Below are 14,327 nucleotides of genomic sequence, written 5' to 3'. Positions count from 1 at the left end.
GCCTGTTGTGCTCTCTGGAATTCAACCGGAGGTGTGGGAGGCACAGATCCATGCAATCTCCATTGAGACTTCTGTCTGTCCTTGGATATCTGCCACGTTTAGGGAACAGTGTAAGAGGCAGACAGAGAAGACAGTTGTTACTCTGCACCTTCTGCCACTGGACAGCTGTTATACCTATATAATTTCATGTCAATAACTATCAGTGACAAATACAGTAACAAATCTTTCATCTTCACATCAAAAAGAGATCTTTCCAAGGGGTACTGACATGAGAGGGAAAATCCAGCTTCTTATACCCAGGTTTTCAGAATGCTTAATTTACATACGATACAGATGCAAGTTAATCAATTACATAAAATTAATAACATTTTTTTCAAAGCATGGTGACCAAGAAGGTAGCTTTTATATTAGCATCTTTGTAAAGAGGAGTCTAAACTCAGGATTTATGTATAAGACTTAGGGAAGCTATTTATTCCACATACCTATGCTGTTAGCAAAAAAACCCAACCTAAACAACAAAACCCTAAACTCAAAAAAACAAGCTAACTGAGAGAGTAATATATTCAGTAAGGAAAATCAGATGATGTTATAGTTTTTATATATTATATATATCAGATGACGCTACATGCTGGCATCTGCTAGCATTGTTCCAAACCATAGGCTTATTTAAAGAACTATTCTCTAAAAAACATCTTGTAAGTGATGTCAGATCTGACCTGGCATGACACAAATTACCTGACCTTCTTTATAGACAAAAGTAATAACACAGAAATATTCCATTCCTCCCCACCCCAATAAAATCATAGAATCATTTAGGTTGGAAAAAACCCTTAAGATCATCGAGTCCATCCTAACACTGCAAAGTCCACCACTAAACCATGTCCCTAGGTGCCACGCCTGCACATCTTTTAAATGCCTCCAGGGATGGTGACTCAACCACTACCTCGGGCAGCCTGGCCTGTTCCAATGACATGCTTTTATTGGATGGGGAAGGAAGAGGGAAGAGTTGTCTGAAAAAAAAGGTAAGTTATTTTTTTAATAACATTTTGTGTATTAAAAGAAAGGCACAAGACAAAAACCAACACAGTCCTAGGATGGTCATGGATTGGTTAGTCATAGCAGGCTTACAGCTGTAGGAGATATCTACAGGGTTACTCTGTAGAAAGCTTCCAATGCAAATATACAGGCAGCTCAAATACACTGGCAATCCAAAAGGTGCTTTACTCATAGACAATCTGTCAATTCTGTTCTTTTAGAATCATAGAATCATTTAGGTTGGAAAAGACCTTTAAGATCGAGTCTAACTATTAACCTAGCACTGCCAAGTCCATCACTAAACCATGTCCTTAAGTACCACGTCTACACGTCTTTTAAATACCTCCAGGGATGGTGACTCAACCATTAGCCTGGGCAGTGTGTTCCAGTGCTTGGCAACCCAGCCTGTCCAGATCCCTCTGCAGAGCCTTCCTACCCTCAAGCAGATCAACGCTCCCAGGCAACTTGGTGTCATCTCCAAACTTCCTGAGGGTGCACTCAATCCCCTTGTCCAGATTGTTGATAAAAGTATTAAACAGGACTGGCCCCAATACTGAGCCATGGGGAACACCACTTGTGACTGGTCACCAACTGGATTTAACTCCATTCACCACAACTCTTTGGCCATCCATCCAGCTTTTCACCCAGTGTAGAGTACACTCGTCCAAGCCATGAGCAGCCAGTTTCTCCAGGAGAACGCTGTGGAAAATGGTGTCAAAGGCTTTACTAAGGTCTGGGTAGACAACATCCACAGCCTTTCCCTCATCCACTAGGCAGGTCATCTTGTGGTGGAAGGAGATCAGGTTTGTCAAGCAGGACCTGCCTTTCATAAACCCATGCTGTCTGGGCCTGATCCCCTAGTTGTCCTGCACGTGCCACGTGATGGCACTCAGGATGATCTGCTCCATAACCTTCCCCAGCACTGAGGTCAGGCTGATGGGCCTGTAGTTCCCCGGATCCTCCTTCCTGCCCTTCTTGTAGATGGGCGTCACATTGGCTAACCTCCAGTCTGCTGGTACCTCCCCAGTTTGCCAGGACTGTTGATAAATGATGGAGAGTAGCTTGGCAAGCTCCTCTGCCAGCTCCCTCGGTACCCTTGGGTGGATCCCATCCAGCCCCATAGACTTGTGTGTGTCTAAGTGGAGCAGCAGGTCGCTATCCATTTCCCCTTGGATTATGGGGGCTTCATTCTGCTCCCCATCCCTGTCTTCTAGTTCAGGGGGCTTGGTACCCCAAGAACAACTGGTCTTACTATTAAAGACCGATACAAAGAAGGCATTAAGTCCCTCAGCCTTTTCCTCATCCTTTGTCACTATGCTTCCCCCTGCACCCAATAAAGGATGGAGATTCTCTTTCGGCCTCCTTTTGTTGTGAATATATATATAGAAATATTTTTTATTGTCTTTTACTGCAGTAGCTAAATTCAGTTCTAGTTGGGCTTTGGCCCTTCTAATTTTCTCCCTGTGTAACCTCATGACATCTTTGTAGCCCTCCTGAGTTGCCTGCCCCTTCTTCTATGAAGATATTGTGCTTTGGGAAACCTTCCTCTTAAAATTCCAATAACTAATTGGAAGATACTTTATCTTCCACCAAATCCTTCCATAAAGCGTCACACTCCTGGCAAATTTCCAGCTATAAAGATTTTGTGGCTGTTTCCCATCCCTGTATTCCTTTTAAGGCACCTTCCTTCCCAATCTCCAGACTCAGAAGAAAACCAAAAGAAACAAGTACATTCCATACAACTCTGACAGCAGGGCCAATCCCCAACAAATTAAATTGTTTGGTACCAGTTACCCTTATTCTGTCTCTTCCAACAGAAAGCCTTTCAGGGCACAGTCTGTCTCTTTTCTGTGCTTAAAGGACACAAAAGGCCCAGTCCTCACTGGGAATGCTGGACAGTATTTGGATTCTAACAGATGCTTTGGTCTTCCCTCCATTATCAGACCATCCCTACAAGACATCACGCTCAGACTGCTGAGGATCTTCTACATTTGTCATCAGACATTAAATCCATATACAAATGAATGTACATTTCTTCTTCTTTTAAAAAGACTCCTTGTCCTTCTTCTCTCTGTATGTTGGCTTAAGCACAATGAATCTATTCCTTACAATCTCTGAATCTGTGCTCACAGTTTGCTGTGCACAGGCTCCTGTAGTTGCGTGCAGCCTAATATGAGCTGGCCCAATAGTCAGAAACCAAACCTCTCAATACACACATTCAAATACAGATTTTTGAATATGCAAATACAATAGTCATAGTGGTAAGTGCATGGAACACAAATCCCTGTGAGGGTTTTGACTCCACTGTCCATATGGAACTACAAAATCACCATGCAAACACAAAAAGTGTTTTCTAAACTGCTCATCACCTTAGGCCCAAACCAAACAAGCACAGAGACTGAATTACCTCTTGCCCATGGAGAAAATATTGCTTTTGATCGCAGGGTTGAGGTTTTTGGCAAGGTATCAGGGAACTCCCTGTGTGGCTGCCTGTATCATACAGAACTGTATGTAGCTAGAGGGCAAACATAAGGTTCCCACTGTGTCAACATATCAACCTTTGTAAACACAAATATGGAATGTAAAATAAGAAGCGGCAAGACTATATCATGCCAGCGGTACATGCTGTATTTATTTTTTTAGTGCATATGCTCTGAATCAAAAGATCTTTGCAGGGGTTCCACTGCCATTCTCCTTCAAAATTAGGCATTTCTAAATGCACAACAGCTGATGAGAATACTTTTCAAGTTGAAAGAAACCCTATATGAAGAAATCTAATTTAAGAATGTCTATTTTTTTCTTAATACCTTTTTAGGTTTTATTTTCTCACTATAGTGTATCTTGAATCACTGTCAGTTATTAAATTGTATCCAGAGGGTATTCTTGCAATGCAGTGTTTAAGGACAACAGCTCTCCCAGCATCTTCAGTTACCAACTCCCTGCCATTGAGGAGGTTATGGAGAAGGTACATACTGTAGGAACAAAATTTCACATAAACCATCTGTGATAAAAGGATGGTTTATATTTGCATATTTTCTAATCAATTGTGATTTTTGTACTGAACCACTGTGATTTAAAAGTCAGTGCATATACTGACTTTCACATGTATGAGTATAGAAAAAAGCCAGGAAATTATCTTACATCTTATATTGTTAGGAAATGAGAAAGCATAATCTGTAAGGGGGAGCCTCTTTTTGATTGTTTGTTTAGGAAAGACTAGGCTGCTTGTGATCAAATTCAGGAAGAAAAGGATATTATTAGGATAGCAAGGAAAGCAGGATGTAAACTACTCAGGTCTAGTTGCTCTCATTAATTCCAAGTAAAATTATGTCTACTTTCTCTGCCCTACAGTAGAATTAACATTCCTGTCCAGAGAGTGAAAGACTTCAAAGATCTTAGCATGAGAAGAATAGTTTTAAGATTAACACATATAGCTTATTTAAATATTAAAGCCCAGTGTTTAGAATCAGAATATTCGTACTTGCTCTATGGCAGCATCCAGATTTTATTGAGTATTTCTCTCAGTCAAGATCAATTTGATCTGTTGATAGTGGTAAAGAAGGACGTAAAGATGTAGAGCCCTCTGGCCTCAGCATTTAATCAGTTTTTGGAGGAGTAGCATATTGTTGACTAGGAAGATGATAGCCAGGTACCTCTTTATTTTCAAAAATGTGCACAAGATCCTATTTCACTAAGTACTAAGCATATGAGCTAATAGGTCATTCTCCATTTCAGAAAAGTATGCATTTCTAGTGATGACTATTTTCCAAAGAAGCTTTGACTCTCAGCTGCCTAATAGGATTGTGCTCACCACTGCTGTTTGTGCTTTCTCTCGTTCTCCGCTTCTGTCAAACATACATATGAACCACAGCCTGTCAATCCTGCAGCCTCATGTTTGCAATATGCCAGCCCATTTGACATAGCTTCTTATTGGCTCTTTGACCTCAGCTATCGCTTTGAGCTGCAGTTCCTGTATGTTCACAAAGGAGAACCTGACTATTCCTTCATTTACCATCTTTTTAAAAACCGAAATCTATGACATTAAAACTTTCTATTATTATCATAGAAAACACAAACATTATCTTGTCTATGACCAAAAAATGTCAGCACTTGGTATTTACAGACATTGTAGTTTCAGCCTAAATAATAAAAACCTGTACTATCTAAGGATATTAATGAATGGACTTATACATATAATCAACTGTTTACAGATTTCTGAAAGATATATTGAATTTGGTTTATGCATGATACCAAAGTTGCTTTTGAAATGGACTTCATCCAAAAGGCATTTCAAATATTACATGAATGACATTTGAAAACTGTTAAGACTAAGACTTTGAGATGAAAGCAGTTAGTATTGTAATCAAGGACTGATGAACAAATAAACAGTGAATAAACAATGGAGAAACAATTCTGTGTGTCTCAGTAAACACATCATATGCCTAAACATGCTCCTTTGCTTCCCTGGCAATATTTGCATAACTTATGCCAGTTAATTTCATAAGATGGGTGAGTCCATCAAAGACCTCAGCTATTCCAAGGGGTCCTCTTCCCTCAGCTCTGCCCACCTTTCTACTCCCAGCTGCACTCTCATGTATTTTATTCACAAAATCATGGAATGGGTTGGGTTGGAAGGGACCTTAAAGCCCATCAAGTTCCACCCCCCCTGCCATTGGCAGGGACATCTTCCACTAGACCAGATTGCTCAAAGCCACATCCAACCTGGACTTGAACACTTCCAGGGATGGGGCATCTACAACTTCTCTGCTCTGGGCAACCTGTTCCAGTGTCTCACCACCCTCACAGTAAAGAATTTCTTCCTAATATCTCATCTAAATCTACTCTCTTTCAGTTTAAAACTATTGCCCCTTATCCTATTGCTACAGGCCCTACTAAAAAGTCTGTCCCCATCTTTCTTATAAGCCCCCTTTAAGTATTGAAAGGCACCTATAAGGTCTCCATGGAGTCTTCTCTTCTCCAGGCTGAAGAAGCCCAACTTTCTCAGCCTGTCTTCATAGGAGAGGTGCTTCAGCCCTCTGATCATCTTTGTGGCCTTCTTCTGGACTCATTCCAACAGGTCCATGTCCTTCTCATTTTGGGAGCTCCAAAAGCTGAACACAGTACTCCAGGTGGCATCTCTCAAGAGCAGAGTAGAGACCTGCTGGCCATGCCTCTTTTGATGCAACCCAGGATACAGTTGGCTTTCTGGGCTGCAAGCAAACATTATCAGGCCATGTTGAGCTTTTCATCCACCAGTAATCCCAAATCCTCCTCCTCAGGGCTGCTCTCAATCCATTCTCTGCCCAGCCTGTATTGATACTGGGGGTTACCCTGACCCAGGTGCAGGACCTTGCACTTGGCCCTGTTGAACCTCATGAGATTCACATGGGCCCACCTCTCTAGCCTGTCAAGGTCCCTCTGGATGGCATCCCTTCCCTCCAGCATGTCGACTGCACCACTCAGCTCGTTGTCATTGGCAAACTTGCTGAGGGTGCACTCGATCCCACTGTCCACGTCCCCAACAAAGATGTTGAACAGCACCGGTCCCAGTACAGAACCCTGAGGAATGCCGCTCATCACCAGTCTCCGCTTGGACACTGAGCTGTTGACCACAACTTTTCAAGTGCAACCATCCATCCAATTCCTTATTCACCGAGTGGTCCACCCATCAAATCCATGTCTCTCCAGTTTAGAGACAAGGATGTCATGCAGGACAGTATCAAAAGCTTTGCACAAGTCCAGGTAGATGACATCGGTCACTCTTCCCTCATTTGTCAACACTGTAACCCCATCATAGAAGGCCACCAAATTTGTCAGGCAAGATTTGCCCTTAGTGAAGCCATGTCGGCTGTCACCATTCACCTCCTTATTTTCCATGTGCCTTAGCATAGTTTCTAGGAGGATCTTGCCAAGCACAGAGGTGAGACTGACTGGCCTGTAGTTTCCCAGGTCTTCCTTATTTCCCTTTTAAAAATGGGGGGGTTATTTCTCCTTTTCCTGTCCATGGAAACTTCACCGGACTGCCACAACTTCTCAATATGATGGAGAGTGGCTTAGCAACTTCATCTGCCAGATCTCTCAGGACCCGTGGATGCATCTCATCAGGTCCCATGGACTTGTGTACTTTCAGGCTCCTTAGATGGTCTTGAACCTGATCTTCTCCTATAGCGGGTGGTTCTTTATTCTCCCAGTGTCTGCCTTTGCCTTCTGTGACTTGGCTGGAGCACTTGCTGGTGAAGATCAAGGTGAAAAAGTCTTACCTGGCTCTGATGCTTGTTGGATCCTTTTGTGAATTGTTTTAAGTTACAATGCAACAAGGAGTTTTGAAATAGGAAAGTTCCTAAAAAATTCATAGATGATTGTGTGGCTAGATTATATTCCAGTAATCTTACTTGTTGGTCAAGGATTCATTCAAAAGCCACATATAGTTCTTAATACAAAATTGAAAACTTTGCAGGCTCATAAAAGGCAAATATAGATGTTAGAAAAGTGTTGTGGACTGTTCCTAGCAAGTAATGTGAACAAATGGCCACCTACAGAATATTCATGGCGTCTTTTTTAAAGATCTTTTCTTAAGAAGTATCCAAAGCAATTGGTGGATACCTTAACACGTTATCTCAGATTGAAAAATATCTTTTGAACAAGATAAAGATCAGCTAGTATACACAAGTTCTGCAAAAATCTAGCTTTCAGCACAGTCAAATATACTGACTTATGCTAATGCCAACTAAAATCATAAGCTTGTATCTACAATGGATCTTAACATTACAGTATAAGAAGATTTTGATTCACGTATACTGGGAAGGATGGACAGTTTCTGCTAGTTTTATGATGATTAAGAATTACCTCAAAACTTTCTAACTCTTATAGCTAATTTAGCATCTGGTAAAAGTCACTAGAATATTTTCTTTCATTTTATATTTAAAAAGGAAAAGTTCATACCATGTAAGGGTTGAATAATATACATTCAATTAGTTTACATAGTTTCAATAGTTAGCCCCCTGGTTGGCTATCTCATGTCTTCTTGTTCAGAAACTTGACAAAGTATTGTCATATATTGATAACTTAGTTTGAATTTTCAGACTGAGCATGATTCTTCAGACAGAATTACAACTGTGTGGTTGGTTCATACATTTTCCACATAAAGAAGAAAACTTGCATCATATGTAGAATATCATTGCCAATATTCACAGTAAGTTAAGTTTTAATTTTACTATTTGATTTTAATCAACTTATACAGAAATTTTATACTAGTTTTCTTTTTTAGTAGTTACTCTAAAAGTCATTATTTTATTAAACTCAAACTGCTTCAACCTGCTTTAAGGTTCAAATCTGAAAAAAAAAACCCCAAACATAAGAAACACACATTTCACTATGATTTTAATAGTATTTTCACAGTTCTATTTCACAAAATATCAACCAAAACAAAACCCATTTTCCCATGTTGGGCTCCTTTTGTGGCAATAATATTTACTTACATATATTGCGAGACCTAAAACCTACTGAATATTACTCTGTCTTCAAGAATGATCTACTACGTCAAAATGTACCTGACTCTTATAGACAACTTTACTATGGATAAATCTGAAGGGTACATGCTGTTTTGCTAAGAATGAAGCATTCCAAAGTGTCATAAATGACAATTTCATTTTTTTTAATTTAGAAATAACTTAGACAAATATTATTGCTATTGCTTATAATGTCTTTTGCAAATAAAAACAAATATAATGAAAATATAACTGAAAAATTATGTTCCTTTTGCTGTACTCTGATCTACCATAATATACAATAACATTTGTAGTCTGTTACAAATAGTATTTTCAAAATGACTGCTGGGGTTCTACTTTACACATATACCGTACATATTCATACTCTTACTTACACACAAGTTTTATATATGTGTGTTTGTTTAGTTCCAGAAAGCATGTCATGGAAACCAAACAAATATAACATGCTCTGAAAGGTTTTCTTTATAGAGATGTTCTGCTGAATAAATACTGAAGTGTGCAATTTAATAAAAAGAAGGGGAAAAAAGAAAAAAAAGAGAGAGACAGACAGATTGTAATAGAAATTATCTTGCTACTTGAAGATTGCTATGCATCCTGGGTGAGAGCTCAGCTGGAAGTGATGTATGAGGACTCTGAAAGTCACATTGTATTGTACTGTCTTAAAAGTACCAGAATGAAGAGAACAGTTCTGAGATATTGAGATGAGGAGAGGCTATTATCATGTCCTGATGCCCTACTGAGGGAATTGAATATGTCCCTTCTCCAAAGCTCTTATCTGAAGCAGTCAGAAAATTGATAGAACTGTGAATTGTTCTAACAGTGCTTAGAAGTTCAGAGCTGAAACCTTCCTCTGGAAAGCAGCTTAGTAATATTTTTTTTTTTAATTAAAAATCAAGAGGAAGCTAAAAGATCTTTTGTAAGCCTCTTCAAACAGCTTTCTCATTGTAATCTACATAATCACAATAAAAAAAGAAAATAATTTAAAGGTTAGAATACACTGTTTACTTATGAAAAGAGATGTGATAGACACTTTTACATTCAACAATGTGAGAAAAAGAGTTCAGGAAACAGTCTGACACAGAAAACATAATAATTTTGAATTAATTTTTAACTTTCAACATTGCATGGAAATTTGGGCTTTTATGGAGATTAGTTTGTGATGTTTACTGGAAGAATCTTGAGGAACCCAATATGTGGGATGGGAAGAAGGCCTGTGGTTATCCTATATCAACTACAATAGCCAACATTATAAGCAACAGGAAAAATCTGGTAGATAAAAGTTACCTAAAAAAAAAATAATTCTAAATTCTAAGGTTCCAAACTTTGTCGGAAATTTTGGGAAAGGAGATGAAGCATGTATGTTAAACTGAGCTATAAGCAGAATTGTACAAAATATTTGCAAATAACCCTTAGAATATTTCTCTAGCTTTAATACTTGACACAAATGTTATGTTCCAACTATGCTATATATAAAGACTGGTCATGAATAATTTTAGTGAATTTGATTTCAGGAAATATATAGAATCATAAAATCATAGAATCATTTCGGTTGGAAAAGAATTTTGAGATCATCAAGTACAACTGTTAACCCAGGACTGCCAAGCCCATCAATAAGCCATGTCCCTAAGCACCACATCTACACATTTTTTAAACACCTCCAGGGATGGTGATTCCACCACCTCCGTGGGCAGCCTGTTCCAATGCTTGGCCACCCTTTCAGTGAAGACATTTTTCCTAATATACAATCTAAAACTCCCCTGGCATATTTGAGGCTGTGTTCTCTTGTCCTATTGCTTATTATCTGGGAGAAGAGACCTACCCCCACCTGCCTACAACCTCCTTTCAGGTAGTTGTAGAGAGCAATAAGGTCTTCCCTGAGTCTCCTCCAGACTAAACAACACCAGTTCCCTCAGCCACTCCTGCTAAGAATTGTTCTCTAGACACTTCACCAGCTTCGTTGCCCTTCATTGGACGCGCTCCAGTACCTCAATGTCTTTCTCGTAGTGAGGTGCCCAAAACAGAATACAGTATTCAAGGTGCAGCCACACCAGTGCCAAGGACAGGGTACCTGGTTGCCAGCTGGATGTAACTCCATTTACTACCACTCTTTGGCCTCAGCCATCCAGCCAGCTTTTTCACCCAGTGTAGAGTACACTCGTCCAAGCCATGAGCAGCCAGTTTCTCCAGGAGAACGCTGTGGAAAATGGTGTCAAAGGCTTTACTAAGGTCTGGGTAGACAACATCCACAGCCTTTCCCTCATCCACTAGGCGGGTCATCTTGTGGTGGAAGGAGATCAGGTTTGTCAAGCAGGACCTGCCTTTCATAAACCCATGCTGTCTGGGCCTGATCCCCTAGTTGTCCTGCACGTGCCACGTGATGGCACTCAGGATGATCTGCTCCATAACCTTCCCCAGCACTGAGGTCAGGCTGATGGGCCTGTAGTTCCCCGGATCCTCCTTCCTGCCCTTCTTGTAGATGGGCGTCACATTGGCTAACCTCCAGTCTGCTGGTACCTCCCCAGTTTGCCAGGATTGTTGATAAATGATGGAGAGTGGCTTGGCAAGCTCCTCTGCCAGCTCCCTCAGTACCCTTGGGTGGATCCCATCCAGCCCCATAGACTAGTGTGTGTCTAAGTGGAGCAGCAGGTCGCTAACCGTTTCCTCCTGGACTGTGGAGACTTCATTCTGCTCCTCCTCCTCCCTGTCTTCCAGCTCAAGGGACTGAGTACCCAGAGGGAAGCTGGCCTGGAAGATCTTAAAGACTGAGGCAAAGGAAGCATTAAGTCCCTCAGCCTTTTCCTCATCCTTTGTGGCAATGTTCCCCGCCGCATCCAATAAAGGATGCAGATTATCCTTGGCCCTCCTTTTGTTTCTAATTTATTTGTAAAAACTTTTTTTTGCTATCTTTTATGGCAGTGGCCAGCCTAAGTTCTAGCTGGGCTTTGAACCTCTCTAATCTTCACTCTGCATAGCCTCGAGACATCCTTATGGTCCTCCAGAGTTGCCTGCCCCTTCTTCCAAAGGTGGTAAACTCTCCTTTTTTCCCCTGAGTTTCAGCAAAGCCTCTCTGTTCAGCCAAGCCAGTCTTCTCCCCCACTGGCTCGTCTTTTGGTACATGGGAACGTCCTGCTCCTGCACCTTTAAGAGTACCTTCTTGAAGAATCTTGAGCCTTCCTGGACCCCTTGGCCCTTCAGGACTGTCTCCCAAGGGACTCTGTCAACCAGGCTCTTAAACAGGCCAAAGTCTGCCCTCTGGAAGTCCAAGGTAACAGTTCTGCTGACCCCCCTCCTTACTTCTCCGATCACTATGCCCAAGACATCCTCTGACCACCACATCACCCATCAGTCCTTCTCTGTTTGTAACCAGCAGGTCCAGCGGGGCATCTCCCCTGGTTGGCTCACTGACCAGCTGTGTCAGGAAGTTACCTTCCACACACTCCAGGAACCTCCTAGACTGTTTCTTCTCCATTGTGTTGTATTTCCAGCTGAGATTCGGTAGGTTGAAGTCCTTCATGAGAACAAGCGCTAGAGAACGCAAGACTTCTCCCAGCTGCTTGTAGAATGTTTCATCTGCCTCTTCATCCTGGTTGGGTAGTCTATAACAGACTCCCACCAGGATGTCTGCCTTGTTGGCCCTCCCCCTGATTCTCACCCATAAACACTCAACCCTGTTGTCACCATCATTTGGCTCTAGGCAGTTGAAACACTCCCTGACACACAGGGCTACCCCACTGCCTCTCCTTCCTTGCCTATCCCTTCTGAAGACTTTGTAGCCATCCATTGCAGCACTCCAATCATGTGAGTTATCCCACTATGTTTCAGTGATGGCAATTATGTCATAGTCTTCCTGCTGCACGATGGCTTCCAGCTCCTCCTGTTTGTTGCCCATGCTTCGGGCATTGGCATATCATTTAGTTAAGAAAAGTTACCACATTCTGATGCCCTTATATTCAGTGAATAACTGTCTTCATAACTGAAACATGCAGGTAAAGCTTGTGGGCCAATTTTAAGGACTGGAATTTCAATTTCATTATGGTCTTGATGTAAAAGCTCAGAAAATGTTAATGCATAGTGCTCTTATTGCTGGTGCAAATCTTGCAGTCTTTACCTATTTCATGACAAACTGATTTGTTAGCATATGTCTATATTTTTTATATACTTTTTAGGGACAATGCATATTTTAAAATAATTATGTCAAGCAATTTTTTAATGTCAAATGCTTCAAGTTATAATGAAATAAGAAGGTATAAAATATTTTGAACTCCTATAACTGCTGCAAATTCAAAACAGAAATGGAGCAAAATTGTCAGTCTTGTGTTTGTATAAGAATTCAGACTAGATTTGGTCATAAAATAATCCAAACGGGAATTTCATCTATTTCTTAGATTATTTATGCTGCCTCCCATATAGTGTGCCTTAATTTTGCTTTGGACTTTGTAAAGGTTACTGATTGGGATTGTTGACTTTGGAGCTCTCCCATTTAAAAGACTGTAGAAAATGAAGACCAGCATAGAATATACAGCTTGATTTGTGTCTAAACCACAAGAAGGTTAGGAATACAGATAGTCATATAATCATATTTTCCCATAAAGAGTAAAAGATGAAAGGTATGCAAATAACCTCTATTTTCTCTCAAGCAGATGTTAGTATATGCCTGGTAACACACACATCAGAAGATAAAATCTCATGGAGAAAAATGCATACCTGCTTGAGACACGTGCAATAATCATAAATCATAAGAGAAATGAGAGTAAAAAGCTCTGAACGTGATTCTGCATTGTTTCTTTTGTGAAAGTACCAAAACAGGCTATAGAGAAATGTGACTGGGTTGACTTCACCTTTTATAGTTTATTTTCCTGAGTGTGTGAGTAACAGTCAGAACTGTTTACTCTTCAGTTTCTCAATTTATGTCACTTACATAACAGCTCATAGCTTCTATAATTATTACTTCATTTTAATTATTCTAATTTCTTTGATATTAAAAAAAATTGTGAAGGATTTTAATCATGCCTAGACTATTTCTAATGCCTTGGAGACCATATGTTCTGATATTGTTATATTGAGCACACTCACATAAATACAAATGGAAACCCAGAACATCATATCTAGGAGACACCGTTATGCCTGCAAACAGCAAGAATATTTATTCAGATCATTTACAGTCCAAAAGAGTAATATTACCAGCATGCAAGACCCTAGAGGAATCTTCTGGTTACAGCTTTGCCAAACAAAATACAGGAAATAAGAGATTTGATCATGGATGCCAAGAGTGGTCTTAAGACTGACTTAAGCATAAGACTTTTATCCAATGAATTATCCTATAATGTGTAAAAAAACCCACCCCAAAACAGTAGTGTCTATAAAATTGCACAGTAGTATACCTGTAAATGTTATAGCTTGTTATTTAGATATGGAATAATACCTGTATATTTACTTGAGTATCAGTTTTGTAGCAAATACGTAAGACCATTCTTTTTTAAAAAAACATTTGTGTGATAAATGAGGTATTGTTCAGTGTAGAAAACAGTTTTTCCAGAATTTTTAGCAATAAAATGGGAAATTTCTTGTAATACATTGAAAAAATTCCTGTTGTATTTAAGGATTTTTTTTTAAAGAATTAAATCTGTCATTTGTGAATTGCATTGAGTTTTCTGTGATTATTCCCTGCCTGACTAAGGAAGCTTAAAATTTTGTTATTCACCTTGAAAATAAATATCTCTACTTCAAAGGGAAACTCTAAGAATAATCCACTTAATATCGTGAGGCATTTGTATGATAAGACAA

General features: G+C 40.0%; 1 protein-coding gene across 1 annotated transcript in view; it reads right to left on the bottom strand.

The window, feature by feature from the left end:
- LOC130142134 (excitatory amino acid transporter 1-like) overlaps positions 1–14,327 on the bottom strand; it is an 84,732-nt gene that overhangs the window by 54,403 nt on the left and 16,002 nt on the right. The gene's annotated exons all lie outside the window — the stretch shown is intronic.

This window comes from Falco biarmicus, chromosome W (genome assembly GCF_023638135.1).
Source record: "Falco biarmicus isolate bFalBia1 chromosome W, bFalBia1.pri, whole genome shotgun sequence".
NCBI classification, from domain to species: Eukaryota; Metazoa; Chordata; class Aves; order Falconiformes; family Falconidae; genus Falco; species Falco biarmicus.
Note: the sequence above shows the minus strand (reverse complement) of the source record. Positions and strands in the feature narration are given on the sequence as shown.